The 22,692-nt window shown below is 45.6% G+C and overlaps 1 protein-coding gene across 1 annotated transcript in view; it reads left to right on the top strand.

Annotated features, from left to right (window-relative positions):
* Positions 1-13,128: 13,128 nt before the first annotated feature.
* Positions 13,129-22,692, top strand: part of SYNGR4 (synaptogyrin 4) — a 509,205-nt gene continuing 499,641 nt past the window's right edge. Inside the window, exon 1 of the mRNA XM_086928694.1 lies at positions 13,129-13,237. The gene's annotated coding sequence lies outside the window, so the exon portion shown is untranslated. The remainder of the gene's footprint in view (positions 13,238-22,692) is intronic.

Genomic DNA, 22,692 nt, shown 5'->3' with positions numbered 1-22,692 from the left:
GCTAGAAGGGGGGATGAAAGTCTGCGTTAGCGGGCGAGCACCACCCATCCCTATGATCCTGATTCCCTACCTTTACATGTGCACAACGCCTAGGTGCTGAACTAGGCACTTGGTGAACCCTCACTCCTTATTCCTTGGGAAGAGAACACCCTGGAGCCCCTCCTTATCCGGAATTATATATTTTTTTGTTTTACCGAGGTCAATAGCTCCGTGACCAGTGAGAAGATGACGTGAGGAAGACCCTGATCATAAAAGGCGAAGATTGAAGAAGAATAAGAAGAATCAACCGGCCGGTCTACTATATTTCTGTTTGCATTTAAACTAAAGAAAAAAACCTTTTTGTTTCATCACGAAGGTCTGGTTATCTCGCTCCTTTCCAGACTTTCACAATAAATAACAATAAATACATTAACATATTTAATTAATAATAATTAAATTACTTCCCACCCTATTCCCCTATAAACCCACAACCCGCTACTGATTTATATTACGCAAAAATAAAATACCATAAAATTAATTAACTAAAATAAATATACACTTTTCACACATATAGTAACATAAAAAACACTTTAAAAAATTGATATTAACTTACTTACCTCTAATTCGATATTTTTGTTGTCTATATTCTGTCCATTCGATGTTTTGTCCATTCTATATTTTGGAATCGATATTAATGCTATTCTAGTCGATATTTTCGTAGTCTATATTCTGTCCAGTCGATATTGTGTCCATTCTATATTTTTGAATCATTATTAATGTAATTCGATATAAAAAAATCGATATTTTGACTGTACACCGAATGAACAGAAACACTGCTTTCTGAGCAAAATAAGGTAGGGACGAGCAAAACCACTGAGTAGGGAGGGTCCAAACAGGTACACAAGCTACAACTTCCCCAAAAAAGTATTTCCCTTGTGGCCAGAGTAGGAAGAAAGGAAGACCTCTGGGAGGAATCTGTGGCTGTTTTGGGGAGTGTCAGCTCCTGATTTTCGAGGTTTAAAGCAAGATTTTCCGGGATTTGTAGCTTGCTTGTAGCTTACTCTTGTAGGCCTTTGTAAGAATACTGCCTTTTTAAATTAATGACACTTTGAATGCTGCTAGAGTTAAAATAAAATACGTTTGATGCATAATCCTCACTGATCCAGATCTGATATGGAATTTGTGTTTTATATGTATTCAGCCAGGGGACCTTTTTGTTAATTGAATCTTTTGTTGCGATGGAGCAATGACCGAAAGCTGAGGAATCAAGGTTTTCTTGGTAATGGTCAACTAGGATCTGCATTGTGAGAAGTTGGGTTATTGCTTAAGTGGGGTGAAACCCTTTCAACGAATGATCACAATCCTTAGGATGAACCACAAAAAGTTACTAAATTAGCCTGTGCTTAACCCTATGGTAGCTTGGCGGAAAAGAAGTCAGGCTTAACTTAGAAGCAATGCGTAAAGTATGCAGCACTCAAACAGAAATAGAGAAAACACAACACACAGCCCTGCCAAGTACCACGCAACAGGCTTAAGACTCACACATTTCACTGTGGTGGTCCGCATCACCAGGCTTAAGACTCACACATTTCACTGTGGTGGTCCGCATCACCGCAGTGAAATGCTAAGTCACGCATTATATCACCTCTTGAGCTGTCAAGCCAGAGCAGTGGTCATGCAGGCCATTAGTGAAATCTGGAATGGCGCACGTGGCTTGCTGTTCCCGGAAGATTTCTGGGGGTTGGCTCAAGATGCTCACAGGCTGCTCTAGCTGCTAACTATGTAACAGTTCTGGCAGCACATACTTTAATAGGACGCAGGACGTCCTGCAACCCACGTCGCATATCCAGCGAGAGTCAATTCAAGTTTCTTGGCTGCTGGCAGTGCGGCGGCATTACAGGAAGCTCACCCCTAATATCTAAAATTAATATATATCATTCAGGACTGGATCCAAACTGACCTGCCAGCCCACCAACGGGGCTAGAAGAAAGTGACTGAACCGACCATCATGGCACCGTCGGTCTTGGTTGTTGTTGTTCCAGGCTAAAGGCCACCGCCAGAGCAGCACAGCATAGTCCAGTCTATGCAACCTAGCTGAGCCGGCCGGCTCTGAATTATGCTGGCACGGTATTTTGCGGCCCGCTGGAGAATCTGAGTGCATAGCTGCCAAGGTTTCAGATTCCCATGTGTGACATTTTCATAATTTCTGTGTAATTATGAGTGACTTTCAACACCTATGAGTGACACTTTCTCGTGAGCAAAATCAAGCAATGAAGGCAAGGGAAACATAAATATCAGAACACACTCGCTTCTCCAAAAGTAAATTAAATGAGTGGCACAACTTTGCGGACAGACTAGTGACTGCTAAGTTTGGTGTGCCCTCGATCTCTGCCTGACCCAGAGCACTGCATGCATCAGGTCTCAGCCCTGTGTGCAGAAGGCCTCAAACTGTCCAGCAGTTATTGCACTGCCCCTTTTGGCAGCAGGCCTTACTATCTATGTATGATAGACTGCAGGTTCATTCTGTGTGTAGCATTGGGCACCACAGAGTCTGCAGCTGTGTACTACTGTTTGCGTGCACCGTGTAGCTGTGCACGATGCTATGTGCATGCAGGAGTCTTTCAACTGTATGCCGAGTGTAGCTGTGCACTATGCTGTATGGATGCAGTAGGCTTGCGTCTGTGTGCACAGTGTAGCTATGCACCATGCTATGTGCATTCAGGAGGCCTGCGTCTTTATGCACAGTGTAGCTGTGCATAATGCTATGTGCATGCAGGAGGCTTGCGTCTGTGTTCACAGTGTAGCTGTTCACAATGCTATGTGCATGCAGGAGGCTTGCAACTGTATACCAAGTGTAGCTGTGCACTATTCTGTATGGATGCAATAGGCTTGCATCTGTGTGCACAGTGTAGCTGTGCGCTATGCTGTATGGGTGCAGGAGTCTTGTAACTGCATGCCCAGTGTAGCTGTGCACTATTCTGTATGGTGCAATAGACCTGTGCACACTGTAGCTGTGCGCTATACTGTACAGGTGCAGGAGGCTTGCGTCTGCGTGCACATTGTAGCTGTGCACGGTGCTATGTGCATGCAGGAGGCTTGCGTCTGTGTGCACAGTGTAGCTGTGCACAATGCTAAGTGCATGCAGGAGGCTTGCAACTGTATTCCTTGTGTAGCTGTGCACTATTCTGTATAGATGCGATAGGCTTGCATCTGTGTGCACGGTGTATGGGTTCAGGAGGCTTGCAACTGCATGCCCTGTGTAGCTGTGCACTATGCTGTATGGATGCAATAGGCGTGTGTCTGTGTGCACAGTGTAGCTGTGAGCTGTGCTGTATGAATGCAATTAGCTTGCATCTGTGTGCACAGTGTAGCTGTGCACAATGCATTGTGCATGCAGGAGGCTTGAAACTGTATGCCCAGTGGTGTAGCTGTGCACTATGTTGTATGGATGCAATAGGCTTGCGTCTGTATGCACAGTGTAGCTGTGTGCTCTGCTTTATGGGTGCAGGAGGCTTGCGTCTGTGTGCACACTGTAGCTGTGCACATTGCTATGTGCATGCAGGAGGTTTGCAACGGTATGCCCAGTGAAAGTGTGCACTATGCTGTATGGATGCAATAGGCTTGCGTCTGTGTGCACACTGTAGCTGTGCGCTATGCTGTATGGATGCAGGAGGCTTTCGTCTGTGTGCACAGTGTAGCTGTGCACGGTTATATGTGCATGCAGGAGGCTTGCAACTGTATGCTCAGTGTAGCTGTGCACTATGCTGTATGGATGCAGCAGGCTTGCGTCTGTGTGCACAGTGTAGCTGTGGACCATGCTATGTGCTTGCAAGAGGCTTGCGTCTGTGTGCACAGTGTAGCTGTGCACGATGTTATGTGCATGCAGGAGGCTTGCAACTGTGTAGCTGTGCACTGTGCTGTATAAATACAATAGGCTTGCGTCTGTGTGCACAGTGTAGCTGTGCACCTGCTGTATGAGTGCAGGAGGCTTTGGTCTGTACACAGTGTAGCTGTGCACTATGCTGTATGGATGCAATAGGCGTGTGTCTGTGTGCACAGTGTAGCTGTGGGCTGTGCTGTATGAATGCAATTAGCTTGCATCTGTGTGCACAGTGTAGCTGTGCACAATGCATTGTGCATGCAGGAGGCTTGAAACGGTATGCCCAGTGGTGTAGCTGTGCACTATGTTGTATGGATGCAATAGGCTTGCGACTGTATGCACAGTGTAGCTGTGTGCTCTGCTTTATGGGTGCAGGAGGCTTGCGTCTGTGTGCACACTGTAGCTGTGCACATTGCTATGTGCATGCAGGAGGCTTGCAACTGTATGCCCAGTGAAAGTGTGCACTATGCTGTATGGATGCAATAGGCTTGCGTCTGTGTGCACACTGTAGCTGTGCGCTATGCTGTATGGATGCAGGAGGCTTTCGTCTGTGTGCACAGTGTAGCTGTGCACGGTTATATGTGCATGCAGGAGGCTTGCAACTGTATTCCCAGTGTAGCTGTGCACTATGCTGTATGGATGCAGCAGGCTTGCGTCTGTGTGCACAGTGTAGCTGTGCACCTGCTGTATGAGTGCAGGAGGCTTTGGTCTGTACACAGTGTAGCTGTGCACTATGCTGTATGGATGCAACAGGCTTGCGTCTGTGTGCACAGTGTAGCTGTGCAAGATGCTATGTGCATGCAGGAGTCTTGCAACTGTATGCTTAGTGTAGCTGTGAACTATGCTGTATGGATGCAGTAGGCTTGCGTCTGTATGCATAGTGTAGTTGTGCGCTATGCTGTGTGGGATAAGGAGGCTTGCAGTTGTGTGCACAGTGTAGCTGTGCACTTTGCTATGTGCATGCAGTAGGCTTGCGTCTGTGTGCACAGTGACCTGTGCGCTATGCTGTATGGGTGCAAGAGGCTTGTATTTGTGTGCACAGTATAGCTGTGTATGGTGCTCTGTGCATGCAGGAGTCTTGTGTCTGTGTGCACAGTGAACTGTGCGCTATGCTTTATGGATGCAGGACGCTTGCGTCTGTTTGTACGATATAACTGGGTGCAGCCGTCCTTAGACAGCATGCCTCTCATACTCTGCCTTCATGCGGCTGGATGTCTGTGTGTATCAAGTTTCAGTCTGCATAGAGTGCGCCCAGGCCTCAAACTCTGTGCAGCACGCTTCAGATTTAGCATCCAGCCCCATAGCTCAGACTCTGCGTGCACGAGACCCCTGTCTCTGACTCTTAGCTCCAGTGTAAGGCTTCTGCTGCTCAGCAGACCTCTGACTGTCTAGTGAAGCAGGCCTTGTGATGCTTAAGTTTAGTATTCTGAGGTTCAGTCTCCAAGTACACGTTTATTTTTCTTTGCCTTTTTCTACAGCGTGGGGTATCGGAGAGCTTTATAATTAACCCTAGGCACACAGTTACTTGAAATTATTATGCAGCTGTATTTCCATACATGCGACGCCAGCAGCCATGTCTGTGCAAAAAGCATCTGGCTGCCAATAAATACAGGTTATCCCTTCCCCGCTCTCAGTATTTGCTGAATTAAAATGTCTTCAAAGTCCACGGTCTGGATCGCATTTCCTTCCAACTCAATACAGCAATGCACACCTCTTAACACTATATATTCATCAGTGAGTGAGGGGAACAAACTTCAGCCCTGCAGTGAACCGCTGATCACTCTTTTCTTAAGTGTTTCTCTATTAGTAACTCTTTAACACCTTCGCTGCGGCGGCTATTCTGCCGCAGCGCTAAGGGGACGTGGGGGCCGCGCGGCGCGCCCATGCTGGTGACGGAACCGCTCCGTCACCAGCCTCAGTTGAGTTGTGCTCATGACGGAGCTCAATGGAACGCCCAGCGCAGGTGCGGAATCCGCGCCTCGCAGGCGCGTCGGGCGGGCCATGACGGAACCGCTCTGTCATCAGCACAGCGCTACCGCGGCTGATGATGGAGCGGTTCCGTCATCCGCACGGAAGTGGTTAAGGACATTGCAGATGCCCATGTTTACGGTGCGCACATGCTGCAGCCCATGTTAGCACTTGACTTTTTGGGTGAGCGAAGCGTAAACCAACTCTATTACACTGAAATAAATTGACACCCGTTACCTCATTCTTGTGAAGCCTGAGGTAATTCCTCAGGAGACAGATTGTTGTCTTTGACACTGGAACAGACATGCAAAAAACAGAAGAGGGACCCTGAAAAACTAAAGTTACTCAAAGGAAGGGGAGCAACCCACCAGGGAAGAGTAAATACTGTACAACATGAAAAGGGAAGTCCCCAATGTATAAATAGGACAAAAAAAGTTCCAAAATATAAATTCAACCAAAAATGCCCACAGAACAGCTGTTTACTTTCAATATTTATTTTTATAGTCATTTTAAATAAATATCACATTTTAATAATAACACAGAGAAATTCATTTTGATCATCTCATTACATATAAAATTTCATTTTCTTTGAAAAACACAAAAGAGAAAAACATCAGCCCAGGATCACACTAAGCAATAAAAAATGACGCACAATTCAATCATTCCATCAATCAACCACTGACTCATTCCCACACAAGGCAACTCATCGCCCTATCCTTAATTAGCTTTGTTCCCGGACACTCGGTTGCCCTAGCAATGCCGGGAAAGCGATTCAGTCGCGTCGCCCGGGCCTTGAGGAAAGGTACGTCTCTTGCCCAACCGGGCGCCTTACTACCTTTGCATGATACGCTACTTGTACAGCGTTTTTCATCGCCTCCCCCCTTTTCCACAGATTGATTCACCTAACCCTGCCGACCACGCCTGATTGATAGCATTCTATACTGCGGACCACGCCGCACCGGGATTCGTCCCGTTTTTGCAACGTACTTTACCACGCTTCGCTGGGTAAGTTGGTGACCTCCGTCACCTATACCTAGTTCATCCGTGATTCCACCACTCTCCCTTTTCATTAGGATCTCATGTTCCTTTTCCTAGATCCACAGCATACTAAGATACCATCAGAGTTACGCGTTACTCTACTGCCTTCAACATTGGAGGAACCCTGCAACTTCCCCAGTAAAAGAGGAACACCCCCACGAACCGGCCTCCCCCACATGGCCTACCAAACGCGATATATGGTGAGACCTACACCCTGATGCGCATTACCTACACCCTTATGGTGCCTTTTTAACCCTATCCTCTCTGACACGTGCCCTTACTCCCCCTTACAACACTGCCATCAACCCACCCTGTTCTGAAGATGATCCTAATTTCCACGGATCGAAACGCCGTCGACTTATCAGCAAGACTTTAGGCGCCCCTTACACAATGGTTTTCTTAAATTTTGACAAACGGAAATTGACTAATTTAAATCATTTCGAAACCACTCTGTTTTTATTCACTGTATATATTTATGCACAAACACTTTGCGCCGTTCACGCTGATCACTCTGTCACATGTGTCCCCGTAGTGTTATTCACCTCTTCACTCGTGCACCTTGTACAACTTTGGGTTGTTCTGTTTGAATTGTAAATTGCAGTGCTGATATTAACTGTAATTGTACTTTCTCGATCCTTTGAGATAAATGCGGAGTAAATGATGCCTTGAGCACACATGATAAACATACAGAGTCTCCTTGTTTCTCGCTTGATAATGCTGCATGCATATCTTTATTAATCGTCTACAAATTATACCAGTTGGGATATTATTTTTTATATATACAGCTCTCTACCCCAATCCCAATGAGGTTGATGGGTTTTCATTCCTGTGTTTTTATACAACATCATTCCCACACAATGCATACACTCAGACTCAAACAGAACATCATTTCATCAAACATGTGAAGAAAGCGCCGACGCGCGTTTCGGAACAGAACCATTAGAGAATTCCTACATCAGGGCGCATATCGTGAATAATATTCTCAACACGGTCTCTTAGGATCCAAAATGTTATCAAAACCAGTTTGTAAAGTGTATCATAGTATCAATCAGGGCTGACGGAGCATATCTATGGACACAAAAGTACTGGGTACTCATCTCTGCTTAGAGGAGATTCACAGAACAGAGAGGGCCCCAAGGCGCAGCAGTTCAAAAGTAGAGTTGACGGTCGTCAATCTCCGCAACTCTTACACTGGCATTAAATAAAGCTGATAATACGATCTTTGTCCAGCAGACACCGCGTTCCAAAATTCGCTTGGCTCAGTGATAAATTCAAAAACCAGGGCCAGGATGCATCGTGCCTGACAATGTCTGGAGGAGTGTGTAGCTTTCTCATGTCAGTCGAAGGGCAGACCAAACACCAGGATAACAATACTCCCTTACATACCAAATCCTGTGAAATGGTTAAGCGATTATCTTAAATCTTCCACACGGCGTGCAACCCCCAAGTCCAGAAGACAGAATGCAACTGGAACAGACATGACATTAATCGGGCAGTGGAACCAACTTGTGCAGGGAATTGAGGAATGAAGAAAGATTACAGGCCTGGCTCGCCTTTCTTTGGCGAGGACGGTCTTCCTCGGCAAATTAATTTGCTGTGGCTTGAGGGGAGCGTAGGGGGTGCTTGGTTTTAATTGCAGCTCTTCTGATAGCTGAGGATGATGAGGCGGGCCGGTGCAATCAGGCAGCATTGCTGCGAGGGCTATGATTTGCCGCAAATACCACTAGCCCGCATCCCACAACCGGCAGCAGGATGTGACATCTCCCGCGCAGTGGCAAGAATCAATCTCCTTTTCTGATGAAATACATAGTAATACTGCCTGCAGCAGCTGCTACTACTTCAGCCAGCATGCTCCTAGCCTGTTGGAGCAGTGCACACATGCCACGGAGTGTCGACAGCTGCCACTCCAATTCAGTTTTAAGCAGCACTAGCTTAAGTGACAGCTCAGGCACTATGCCTGGAGGGTCCGACCCCCACCAGCAGCAGCAGGACCCGCAGAACCATGGCCAGGGCTTCAGCGTGGATAACATCATGACCTCGCTGCAGGGATCCCCAAAAGGCGCGGGGAGCGATCTCCTCGCCGCACCCAGGACTGGCATACCTCCCTCCTTGTCCCTCAACTACTCGCCCAGCCAGGGCTCCCTCTACTGCTCGCCCTTCGGCCAGAACAGCAGCTCCAGTGCCAAGAGCTACCACTGCAACATGCCGGCCATGAGCCTGTACTCGGGAGAGAGCTGCCTGACTTTGATTTCTGAACTATGTACCCCCCGGACTTCCCCTGGCACTCTAATCCATACTCACTGGGTCACTCTCATGGACTTCTTTACGTTTTTTTCTTTTGTCCTGGCCGCCATTTTGCTGCTGTTCACGGCCTCTTTTCTCTGGACCCTGACCTGCCATCTTGTCCATTCCCTCGTCCATTCCCCTTTTCCCTCATGGCCCCCTTGACGATCCTTAAATGTTTCTTCCTCTTTCTGATTTGCCTTTTCTCCATACCCTTGTATCCCTCCCACCCTCCCTTGGTGTTGTGACTGCATCATCCCTCCAACCCCACTTAATGGAACTCTGCTCTCCTGTTTTATGGGGGTCTTGACCTGAGAAAATCTATTTGTATATCTATGTATATAGAGATAACTCTAATCACTAGTATATGAGTAGACCTTTGTACTTTCTACCATTCCTATGTGACTCTTAGAGTATATCCATTTGTATCCCTTCCCTATGTATATAGAGATAACTCTAATCACTAGCAGGGGCGGCTGGTGACATTTGAAAGTGGTAGGGCGTAAACTGATTTGCATACTGCACCGTAGCGAGCATGCGCAGCGAGCGAGCCCGAACCACCATCATTTTGAAAAAAGAGAAGAAAAATCGTGCCTTTTCAAGCAAATTTGACAAAGCAGAAAGGTTAATAAAGCAATTGTGAAAGTGCAGTTATTACATTAATAGATGCCATAACATAGGCAGCTGCTTATTCAGTATAACCACAGAGCTTCCAACTTCACTGGCAACACATTGGTCCAAGGATTATGTTCAAATTCCCTTAACTCTGCCGTGAGTAATGCATGTCCAAGGAGGGATGGATTGATACTGGATTTGCTGGACAACCAATAATTATGTAAATAAGTGGCTTTAACATTAATCTTATACGTATATGCTCAAAGTTTAGCATAATTTGGTCGCCCTGGATTTACAATTGCTAAACCTGATGCAGATTGTGTCTAAACATAGCTGCGAGTTTTTGCCTTCTCAAATTATACTTAATTGTTACATTAGTTCCTCTGCACTCTATTCTGACTTCTACAGAACTCATTTCTAATCCTGCTCCTGCTATGAGCTTCCTCATTTCCTTTTAACAGCTCTCGGTGTTCCTTCCTGCTAAAATGTCTCCTTCCCCATAACCGTTATATGTCAAAAACAAAAAAATCATTCTTTCTTGTGCTGTAAATTGTTCTGTTTATTTGCACACGTTTTTTCTAATTTGTATCTACCATAGCACCTTTTTTTCGTTTTAACATTCACAATGTGTGCACAAGCCTGATAAAGGAGGTCTGCATCCAGGATGCATAAACCTATTAGTCAAAATCTGACATCTTAGAATTAGATCGTGGTCTTGAATCGGGGTCCTCCCTTAACAGAAATATCTCAACAGGAATTAGCACTCATTTTAGGGGACAGGGACTTACTTTTCAGGTTTTGACCCAGAGGGAGAGAGAGAAAGGGAGAAAAGAGAAAGACAGGAAAGTAATGACAAAGGGAGAAATGAAAGATTAAAAAAGAACCTGCAAGAGTGATATGAAGAAACAAGAAGTGGAGGGTGGTAAAAGAAAGTGGCATGAGGTGGTATTGGTATCAGTCTTGGCATTCGGACACACCCGCATTTGGCCGAGGGTTCTGAAGGAAAACTCGGGGCTCTAACACTTTTTTTTACAGATCAATAGCTGACCTCGGAGATCTGATGTACAGGCTCACTTGCTCTGGGACATCCTCCCTCTGGGCAGCAGGACCTGCGAGGTCACCACTAAAAGGCGAAAACTCTTTTATTGGCTATGTGAACTCGGCGAACACCAGCTCCTAACCCATGAAGATTTCCCTGGTCATCCATACGTCTTCTCTCCTTCCACACCGCACCCCTCCCCGCCCCCCCAACACACACACACGCGTCTGCTGGATACTCTGAAGTTGCCCCCATATATGACGATAAACACACACGCGACCACCCACGATTTTCCTTGAGAGAGAAACAAATGTCAAGATGAGAAAGGCGCGTCGGCCTAACTAAATTCTGATAATAAAACCAATAATTCTCGGTCAGGGACTCGAGGCCGCCTCTCCCCTCACTCTGTGTCCGGCACCTGCCAGCACAGTGAGAGTCCGTCTGTGCAGCGGAATAGTGAGAAAATCCCTCCCACTAAAAGACAAGGACGTAGTAATCAATAGTGCGGCAGGTGCAGTGGCACCGAACCACCTGGATATGAGGGCCTAATATCACCCAAATTAGTGTCTCTTATTTGCTATAAAACCTGTAGATGGAAGATCGAATGTCCTCTCTTACATTAGGGCCTAGGGCACCCTTGCTACGCCACAACTAAAACAAAGTTCAAGGCATGATGCACACTTACACAGACACCGGGCCGATGCTAGAATCTTCTGTGGAGGGCGAACACTGAAGCAGTGTGGCCTGCCGGGCGCAGAAAGGGCACACTAACTACTCGCCCAGTTGCACTTTGCAACCCCGGGGGCTGCGGCCCGTCTAAAGCAGCACCCCCTGGTCCCACTCTCTAAGCAGGTACACTGTATGCGCATGCTCGGGCAGGTTTCAGCCCAAAAACTCAATTGCGCAGTACTGCTGCAGCTGAGTGACTGTCACTCAAGCTGCAGCAGACCCAGCTCTCCTGCGCACTCCGGAGTCTCCGGATAAGTTGGGTGTGTCCCAGATTCCCAGGGGGTAGCGCTGCGACGCTGCCGCTTATAAGATTGATGATCATTAATATTTTTAGTGTGCTCTCAGCTCTTGACGACCCGACGGTGGGTCCATATGGCGTGGCTTAGTGGGGCTACGCCCCTACGCCCCAATGGACGCACCGCGGCTGATCATTAGTATATGCAGTAGACCTTTGTACTCTCTACCATTCCTATGTGACTCTTAGAGTATATCCATTCATATCCCTTCCTTATGTATATAGAGATATCTCTAATCACTAGTATATGCAGTAGACTTTTGTACTATCTACCATTCCTATGTGACTCTTAGAGTATATCCATTCGTATCCCTTCCCTATGTCTATAGAGATAACTCTAATCACTAGTATATGCAGTAGACCTTTGTACTATCTACCATTCCTATATGACTCTTAGAGTATATGCATTCGTATCCCTTCCTTGAATGACTTTACTACCTTTACATTTGCATTTTTTTTTCCTGTTTGTATCTCCTCCTTGTGTGACTTTATAACTTGTACATATGCAATTTTTTCTGTTTGTATCTTGTATGCAACGCATGTAATCCTAAATCTTTATGTATCGCAACTGATTCTTATGTAAAGAGCTCTGACACCGTCCGGTAATGTTCGCGCTATATAAAATCCGCATTAAATAAATAAATAAATAAAAATAAAATGCATTTCAGTGCTGTGATGCGGTGCACCACACTGAAATGCGTTAGTCTAACGCCTGATGCGTTTCCCTTGGCAGGACTGTGCAAGCTTTCCAGGTGAAGAGCTGCCACTTTTCCCAGAGAAAAATACCAGCCACCTGTTCGCCTTTTCAGACGCCACAAAAGCCTGAAAATATTTAAATGAAACTGAAATAAAACTTGCTCTTTCTGTTTGTATTTACTTTATCAGTCAGGGGGTCTTTACGGCGGCTGTAGAACACATTTTTAAGTGTTTTCTTCTAATATTTACTGCTTAAAGTATGTACTAAAGAGGGGGAAAGGCCGGCTTTAAGTATTTTTCCTAATGAGTACTTTTCATAATTTTTGAACTGGTTTGGCAGGGACATCAAAATACTGATCATGTTCGTATAAAACCGACCAGGAGGCAGGCGGGGAAACCCGTGTTTCCCCGCCGCCAAAACAAGAGCTGCTAATTATTTCTCTCCTTTGCTTTACTAGTAGGGCAGTCCAGTATGTATGTCATTTAGGGACCTGCGAGCGTTCAGTATTATATAATGCGCATGCGCACTGAAAAGCGGACGCATGCGCATAACGGAAGTGACGCATGCGTTCATGAGACAGAGCCACTGACGAGAAGCATACTGTAGGAACACCGGCCTTGGTCGTCGTGACGGGAAGAACAGCGTCAGTTAAAGGAGTGAAAACGGGCGGCCGATTTCAGACTGACATAGCCGTCTAGGCAGATTCTGTTCAAGGTAGTAGTCACCTTATTCCTCACACACCCTATTAGGAACATCAAGGAATGTGGCCAGTCTGACCCCACATCATGACATCACATATCAACTCTCAAAAGACGAGTAGATGCTTTATAACAGTCATAATGCCAAGCAGCAGAGACTGAAATGATCTCCGGTGACCAATATCTAAAATACCTTTCCACCTGGTCTCAAAATATCGTCTTCTCCTAGAGAAAATCACCTCAAAACGTATAATGTCCCTTTCTGGCAGGTACCCGCTCCTGCAGACCTCAAAATAACTTTTACATAGTACTCAATATGCCCAATGGAAACCACGAACAACATTTCCTACTGCAGACAGGGATGTAGCTTCAGAAGGGTGTTTGGTGTGTGACACCCCCAAATGCTTTCCTGGTTTGGTAGTTGGGTCTAGGGGGCCAAAGTTTGCTCGTCTTTGTCTGTGTTGATTTTTCTTGTTGTCATTTCACTAACAGGTTTTAACTTGTTCATTTTTTTGCGTCGAGGACTTGTACACAGTGACCAATTTCCCAGGAAAATAGTAAATCTGCATCCATAGAGGTTCTTCTTGAATCAAAGCAATTTACTACAAGAATTCATAAACAATGGCTGTAGTAGCCCTGGAAAGCTGTGTCAGTCTCCGGTTTCCAGGCATACAACAGGCAATCATACACCGTAAAGGTGATTGGACTAATACTTGTAAATAGTCTGTCCACTTTCAGTCCTTCAGGGTATGATTCAAACCCATCGTCTTTCACCCCCTGTGCCACTCTATGCAGAGACCCAGCAATGCAGATCAGTGCTAACCCTGTTTCCCATGGGAATTGTCCATCCCGAACTTTGGTTATGTCACCCCTCCACCAATCAGCCCAACGCTTTTTTAGTTGGAAAATTTGAGATTTAAACCTGCTGAATTTCACTTCACATCCAGTTTTGGATAAAAGATCTCCAACAAAGAGCCCCCTAGAGGTTGCCCGTATTATGACGCTCCAGATTTATAACACAAAATACCACTCACGTGCCTCTGAAATACCTTGCATTTATACTCACAAATGTGTTGACAATAGGGTGAATGTCTAGGGATCATTCACGTAGGCTGCCTTGTAAAAAATGTGATACGTGATATATTAAAAGAAATGGGCAATTGTGCGTCTATATATTTATTGAACCAACTTCAGATTAGGATGTTGTAGACAAAGGAGTTCCATATCTGCAGGGGTGTGGAATTTAATAAAATATCTACTTGTCCATGGGGCAGGCTGCTTAATAAATCTACTTGTCCTGTAACAAAATCTACTTGTCCCCTTTGTGCCATGTAATGCGGCAACAAATTACGCAGCAATCTCATTATATAAGCGTTCTGATGTAGTCTCTCTGATTATGCCAGGGTTCATACCATAATAGTGTTTGAATACTAGCAATTCCCTTATGCCGCTATGTTTCTACAGGTCTGCATACTGGGGCTGAAGGTAGTCATAAGCAATAGATCCAGGGTTGGAATGCACTTTTTAGTCTGTGCAAACCTACTAACGTGCATGTTTTAAGGGTTTTCAACACTTCTTCTCTAATCATTTCCCATACTGAGAACGGTTGGAAATTTACTACTGACAGTGGGCGACATAAAACTTCTTCCAGGGTTGGGAAAAAAGTGGTTGGAGGAAAAGTGAACTTGAAAACATTCAGATTTTCACATGAGCAAATATACACCTGCATATTTGCTCATGCTAAAATGCAGTTCACAAATATTTTCTGGGAGTACTATTTCTTGGCCTACTTCTGTAAATTCTTGTGAATTCATGGAAACTGTACATATGCACTTACTGCAAGGGTATATACCCTGGATGCACTTTTGAGACTTTCTTTAATAATTGGGCCTCTAATTAGGCCTGGCGTTAACCATGACCTTTTTGTTTTGTTTTTTATTCTGTCTCTCTCCATCTGTCTATCAGCTAGTGTCCCTGTAAGTACAGTGTATTGCTCTTTTAGAAGGAGCATATTGGCACACAAAGTTTTGTTCAGTGCCCAGATCCGCTGTGGCAATGTGTGCTGAGACAAACAAATGTTTGTTTTGCTTTTGCCAATGCTTGTTAGAATGGTGAGGACCCAGCAGCTCCCACACTGTTAAGGTTTTACAAAAACCATGCCTAAACAAGTCACGTCTTGACAAAACCAAAAGGCTGACAACCAATTTCAGACCCACTAGCTTTGCCAATGCTTGTTTTTTTTTGTTTTCCATATTCGTATTTAAGCTGGTTACACTGATTTTCCATTCTGAATATTTTTGGGAAATCCTAACATACATCAACATGTTACTAAATGATGCTGCAAAGATAGGGTACCTAAAATCTTACAGTAGTTTAGCTAAATGTTTTCTTTTCTTACATGCATTTTTTTGTGAACGTTTCGTTTTGAAAGCAAAGAATCATCACTCTTGCTTTGAAGCTTCTGCAAATATTTGCATATAATCAGAGAGCATTCTGGGTGCATTATACAGAGCCTCATATTACTAAACTTTGAACATGTGTGTACACTTTTATACTCGAACCACCGTCAGTAGTGCAGGCTGGGCTTAAAATATTTACTTTAGTGCTCTGCGTTCATGAACCATATATACAAGTTTGAACAGCATTAATACACATATTACCTTAATTGTAGAGAATGCCTTTCCCTGATCCACAATGTGGTACTGTAAACTGGCAGCCAAAGGGTTTGTGCTGCAGGAGGTTGGGCCTACTTGTCCCAAGGACAAAATGCACATTAAAACTTGTTGCCCTTGACCCCAAACAATATGTCCTGGGCGTCGGGCTATAGGAATTCCACATCCCTGTATCTGTTATACAATTTGATGGTGTGCTTATATTTTGAAATGGTGTTTCTAAAATCAGAAATAACAGATCCATGGCAATTCAATGTGTGGGGGAAACATTGCTTCCCCTTAGATTTAATTGTATGTATTTTTTCATTGCGATTTGTAAGAAATTGGGTTATTGGTTAAGGGGAGTGAAACCCTACTCAATCAGGACCCATAATCCTTATTAAGGTGAAATCACAAGGAAACCCTAAATTAACCTGTGCTCAACCCTCGTGTAGCTTTGCACAGAGCAGTCAGGCTTAACTCTGCGGCCATGTGTAAAGTATTTGTGTAGCACTTCAAACAGTAATACAATGAAAACACACCACAAAAGGGACACCAGATTAGAAAAATAGAGAACTTTTTAATTAAATAAAACAAGATCAAAATGCAAGCAGATAACCAGAGATATGCAGGATCATATTTATTAATATGTTTTCATGCAGCACACCAAGACACCTTGCTGTGCTGCATTAAAGGGAACAGTCAAGAATGTGCCATATCTAGCACAGTATGTGTATTCCTGCTCTCTCCTTGCGCTGGCGCAATTTTGGCTGCCTAGCGTCAACACAGGCACCCTTGCACTATAGTGCAAGGGTGCTTGTGTTGCAGGCAGGATTGTGTTTTGTGCAGGAAGGAACACCTTCCTGAACAAAACAATCATTTGAGGCTTTTTCCTCTTTCTACATTTGCTGCAGAATACAGCACATGTAGGAAAAGGAAAAAACAAGGAGAAATAAAGATATTTCTCCTTGTTACACATTCCCTGGGAAGGCATAGCATTTGTACGTATTCCCAAGTCCACCACTCATGGAATGCGTCAAAATACATGGATGGATGCATGGAAACACCCACGCTCCACCCATGGAACACCTCCCTGTGGTAGAGTAACACAAGGCAGCGAGTTGCGGTGCCTTGTGTTACTCCAGATTTACAAAGCCAAGCAAGGTGGCCTTGCCTGGCTTGGTAAATCTCATTTTAGGTTTTGCACCGTCCTTGCGTGGCAAATGGGCAACACAAAACTTTTGATAAATCTGGCCTGCAATTTTTAAGATTTCAGTGAAAATAGCGAAAAGCACAAAGCACCAACTGTGGATATCTGGTTGTGCCAGACAGGGACAAAGTCACAAGATCAGGCCCACTTCAATGGAGTGCAGCCCAGCTACAGGGAGCCAGTTAGGCCTTCTGAACAAGAGCACCTTAAGTCCTGGTTGCAGAGCGTTGCAAGAACCCGAATTGAAAATGTGTTGCGCAGCTGAGGCAATGCGTCGGTTCTGAGGAGTTTCGATGCGAGGTCCAATGTTGATATCCAGGATCCTGTCGAGATGGGCTTGCAGTGTGAAGTCTGGCGTTGAGCATGTGTTGCGCAGTCCAAGTGATGCATCTATTTTGAAGAGCTGCAAGGCTGCGATGTGAGAACCTGCATCGTTATCAAGCCTGCTATAGCCGAGGGATTTGCGTGCTAGGGCCTGTGTCAGTTGAGCTTCACGCAGTGGGGGTTCTGTTGTGAGGTGCAAGGTTTATACCAAGTTCTTATGTTGGGAGAACCCTCGCAGCAGAAGCGATGTGTCCGTTCTGCTCAGGTTTGCCCCGCCAAGCAGAGGAGATGCATTGGTATTACGGAACCACAGATAGGCTGTCAGACCACCTTTAGGCCCACATCCAAGGTTCCAGGACAGGAGTGGCCACCCCTTTCAGTTTTTTTGACAGCCAGGTCTACTTATTCCCCAGCACGCAGACTATGGGCATCTGGGGACTAACTATAGGCTCCTCTGTGTCACCTCTCCACCCTTTGCCAGGGATATCAGGCCCATAGGGTGGAAATTCCTACCAATGGGCCTGAGATACCCTACATACCTGGCTAGTGTACTGCTCTGGGGAAACTAGTCATTCCACTGGTTGGCCCTGGTGTCCCTCAGTGCAGTGACAGGGATCCTGTTCACTTTGACCTGGTGGAAGTGACGACTCCCACCATCAAGGATCACAAGCTCACCCTCTAAGTCTATCCCCCAGCTAAGGGGGATCATGGCATGGTCTATGACCTTCCCGTGGGGACTACTTACCCATAAGGACACATTAGCCACCCCTGTAGAAGTCCCACCAGTGGGTGGTTTCTTTGTGCAAAGATCCCCCTGCTTGTGTTCTAACTGGGAGCACTCAAATCAGCAGGGTTGGAGCCCTGAGCCAATGCCCACCTTAACCACAACTATCTGAAACAGAAGGAGCTTGGGGACCCTTTCCTGCAACTTACTCAGGGACTTGTCCGGATCATCTTTTACCTCCCCCTCACTCTGCTGGGGGGACCATAACCACTTTTCCTGGGGTCACTTCCAGATGCCTTCTTGGACACTCTATTACTGACCCAGAGGTCCGCCTCCTCAACAAGATTCCTGGGGTCAGTCAGTTAGCTGTCCAATAGGTCCTGGCACAGCTCTGTAAAACATACACCAAGCATGTCATCTCTTCGTATCAGATTAAACAAGTCAGTAAAATCAACAACTTTGCTGCCCCCCACCCAGCCATTCAGTGCCTTGCTGGCATAATTCAGGAAGTCGACCCAAGACTGATTCTGTATGTTTTGACTATACCTGAATCTGATGCGATATTTCTCTGGGGTGAATCCAAACCTGGTGACAAGGATGGCTTTTATGGGGGCATATCTCGTCTGGTCTTGTACCTCCAGTGTAAGTTGTGGTACCCTCCCTACTGGAGGTATATCTTTCCACAAGCCACCCACCCAGTGCTTCTTTGGAATCTTGTGTACCTTTAGAGCTACCTCATATACAGCAATCCACTTGTCTATGTCATCCCCTACCACGTAGTTGGGCACCAGATCTTTCAAGATGCGGACTTTCTTGTCTCCTTCAGACACTGTTTGTATGCTGTCATCAAAGCTGCTGTTATCTGCTCGCTTTACTTTAATGTCCAGCTCCTTCAGGCTTCTTTCATGGGCTGTTTTCTTCTCCTCGACCTTCTTCTTGAGTTTGGCCACCTGTAGCCTGAACTCCCTCTCTGCCTACCTGTCTGCCAGCTCCTCTGGGAATAGCCCATGAGAGAATACACCAATCCCTGCTCTGGAAGGGAGTTCCACCTCAGGAAATGGGTACTTTCCCTTCCCTGAAGGCTGCATTTCAGGGCTGATATCCAGGTCCTGATCCTGCTCAACCATGTCATCCTTTTCGTCCTGGTACTCTGTTGAAACTGGCAACTGATGAGCCTCTGCCCTCGGAGCCTTTTGGAGCTCCACCTTCTTGGGGCTCCTGTTGGCGGTCTTTCCTCTCTCCTTACAGATTTCTTTGAGTTAGTCACTCTCCAGATTGAGGAGCTCAAATTCCATGTTTTCAGGTAAAGCCACATGCACAAACAATCAGGTAGAGTAAGGGTGACTTTAGAAAAACAAAAGGCCAATGAAGGAGAATTTAAAACTCAAATTTGTCTCAGATTATTTATCTGAGATGGTAGTGTAACCTAAAATTATGCTATGGCACTGTTCACATACAAGTCCAATCCTCACCTCTGAATACAGTATTGGGTTACTGGTTGAAGGGTGGTGAACCCCTACTCTAGCAGGAACCAAGGAACCATAATCCATGTCAAGGTGAAGTCACAAGCAAACCCTAAAATAACCACACTCATCCCTTGGGTAGTTTGGAACAGAGCAGTCAGGCTTAACTCAAAGGCAATGTGTAAAAGTATTCGCGCAACACTTTAAACAGTAATAAAATGAAAACACACCGTAAGGGATCTCACCCAGGATTAAAAAGTCAAGTCAAGTCAGTTAATCTTTATTCTGCTTATTAAAAGCCATAAAAGAATACAATAAAAAACAATTCATAAATGCAAAACTTCACACTTAATAAAAAGATTTAAAAATAAAGTCTTGAAAAGATTCAGCATCCACATGTATTAAGCAACCTGAATTCGATGAACATGATACGTTATAATACCCGATATCTATTTCTAATTCTCAAGGCACATTGGACAAAATTTGCCACTGTAGCAAAAAGGTCTGTGTTACACAGTTTTTGTAGGAAAATAAATGCATCCCAATGAGATCTAATCCTAGATAAACGTAAAATTGGGGCTCAAAAAATTTCCGGGCATAGAAACATAGGTGACAAAAAAGAGTAATGGGCAAGATGCTTTGTTTGGAAACATTATCACAGGGGCCACTTGGCAATGTTGTACTCCAGACGGCATCCCTGAGAAATGCCACTAATAAATGTAATGTGTTAAAACGAAATCTTGTAAGGTAAATCCTGTAGTTAATGTTAAAAATAGATAGCAAGTAAAATTCATATCCCACCAATGTTTATTTCTTTCTTTTATTTATGAATAACATTTTATAAAGGGCTAACTTTATTTATGAGGGTATCAGAGTGCTTTACAGATGGTCGGGAAAAAAAAGGAAAATAAGAAAGCAATCAACAAAATAATCATGAGAGGTATAACAGTGTAGGTTCACAAATTGGGGAAGGTAATATCTCTGGGACAAGTCTACTGGACATGGTTCGACAGTCTAGTAATGGGTGGCACCTACTTGGTTGGAGGGCAGCGTGGGGGGGCACAGTGGTGAAGCTGGATATATTGGTGATGAGATGTTTCAGGGACGGTGAAGTCAAGTTTACACTGTTTGTAAGACTTGATGTCCAGTCCCAGGAAGCAGTCCTGCAGACTTCTACACTTTCCCTTCTCCCAATCTGGAAAGGTCCCTGGGATGAGGGCAGGCATGAAGTCCAGATTGCGGGCTGTTGGATTGTGCAAGGAGGGAAAAAAGTAAGACCTCTCTAAACTGCCAGGCTGTCCCAAATCTCTAAGACTGTGGATTGGGGCCGCTAGGTACGCATTTATGGTGATATTGTTGTTTCGGAAGCAAGGCTAGTTCCCAAAGTCGCATGAGGGCACCACCCGGTTCTTAGGCAGCCAGTGTTTCTCTCTCTCTCTGACCACCCATTTTGAGATGCATCGTAGATTGGCAACCCAATTATAGTCTAGGAGATGGGGCACGCAAGGCCCCTCCGATTTTGTAGCAACATCAATATAGAATTTGAGATGCGGGGTTGTTTCCCCTTACACATAAAGGGTCGAAGATCCTTCTGCGTAGCCTTGATATCCTGTGGGATTGGCTTAGGGAAGGACTGTAATAGGTAGAGGAGTCGGGGTAGAATATTTACCTTCACCATGTTAACGCAGCCCAGCCAGTAGACATGATGGGGCCTCCATCTACGGAGGTCTTCCAGAATGGCCCTGCAAATTGGCAACCAATTGGCACAGGACCAAGTCTGTAAGGGAGGGTTTTCAAATTCCACCTAAATGACTACTATAAACAAATTAACAAAGCAAAGAAAACCCACTTCATTAAAAGACTAAATGAGATTAGCGACTACTCGAACAAGCTGTTCAAAATAGTGAAGGAAATATCTAGGCCAGGCAGTATATTTCAAACCATCACTCTCTCACCTCACCACTGCGAGGCTATAGCTGATTGTTTTATCATCAAGATAGAGAAAATCTATTGCACCTTTGACACTTTGCTAGTCCCTCATCCCAAAGCAATGGGGCAATTTCACTTGTGTCTCTATCGAGCATGTGAAGAAAACCATGGCTGAAATCAAATCAAGCTCCCCATTGGACCTTTGCCCTCACTTTATTTTTTCACGCTTATCACCTATCTTGAGTGCATTCCTGACTCAGTTTTCTTATGTATCTCTAAAGAAAGCAACATACCTGTATATCTGGAAGTATGCTCTTAATTCTCCCACTAGCCAAAAAGCTGGCCTTGAAGCATCTATATTATCAAATCTTTTTATTGCCATTTATGGCTAATGTTCTTGAGAAATTGGTCAACCTCCAGGTGACTTTTTTCTTGGAGGATAACAACCTGCTGACCCCTCCCAGTTGGCCTTTAGCGTGAACAACAGAACAGTACTGAGAGCACGCTCTTTGCAGTCTTGGATAATAACAGACTGATAGTGCTGCTATCGAGGCCGTGAACCACTGATTGACAGCGGGCGGCGGGCTGCAGACCGCAGAGCGTGCTGACGCAGTGAGGTTGCGGCTTGTGGGAGGGGCCAGGTGAGCGGAGCGGTGCGGAGGTTTGGCGAGGCTGAGGCCGGGACCGTGGTGTGGGCTGTGAGGTGCAGGCTGCGGGCTGTGGGCCGTGACCCGCTGTGTCCCGTTGTGGAGGGGGACGCGGTGATGCGGTGAGGTCAGGACAAGTAAGTCGCCCAGTGAGTGGAGGTGAGTGGTGGCACACAGTTGTGGTCTGGCTGTATCAGCAACTGCTGCGAGTGCTGTGAGTCAAAGCGAGCCTCCGTGCTGCTTCTAAGACCCAGACCTCGCTCCCCTCGCCCCCGGACGCATTGTGCCCCCCTGCCTAGTCTTGCCCTAGTCTGCCCCTGATCTACTTCTCCCCGGTCCTGCCTAAGCCGCCGGCTGGGTGTAACGCCTCTAGCAGCCGGTGGTCTCGGCTTCAGTCTTGGCCACCTCGCACTCACGCTACCCCCTTCCTCCCCCGCTGGTCGGCCGCTTAGGGAGCTTGCAAGCCAGGCCCCCTCAGCCTTGGTTCTGCTACCCTGCCCCCCTCCAGCCCCCCTAACCCGCA

This window comes from Lissotriton vulgaris, chromosome 7, assembly GCF_964263255.1.
Source record: "Lissotriton vulgaris chromosome 7, aLisVul1.2, whole genome shotgun sequence".
Classification (NCBI taxonomy): domain Eukaryota; kingdom Metazoa; phylum Chordata; class Amphibia; order Caudata; family Salamandridae; genus Lissotriton; species Lissotriton vulgaris.
This window is presented reverse-complemented; position numbering and strand designations above follow the sequence as displayed.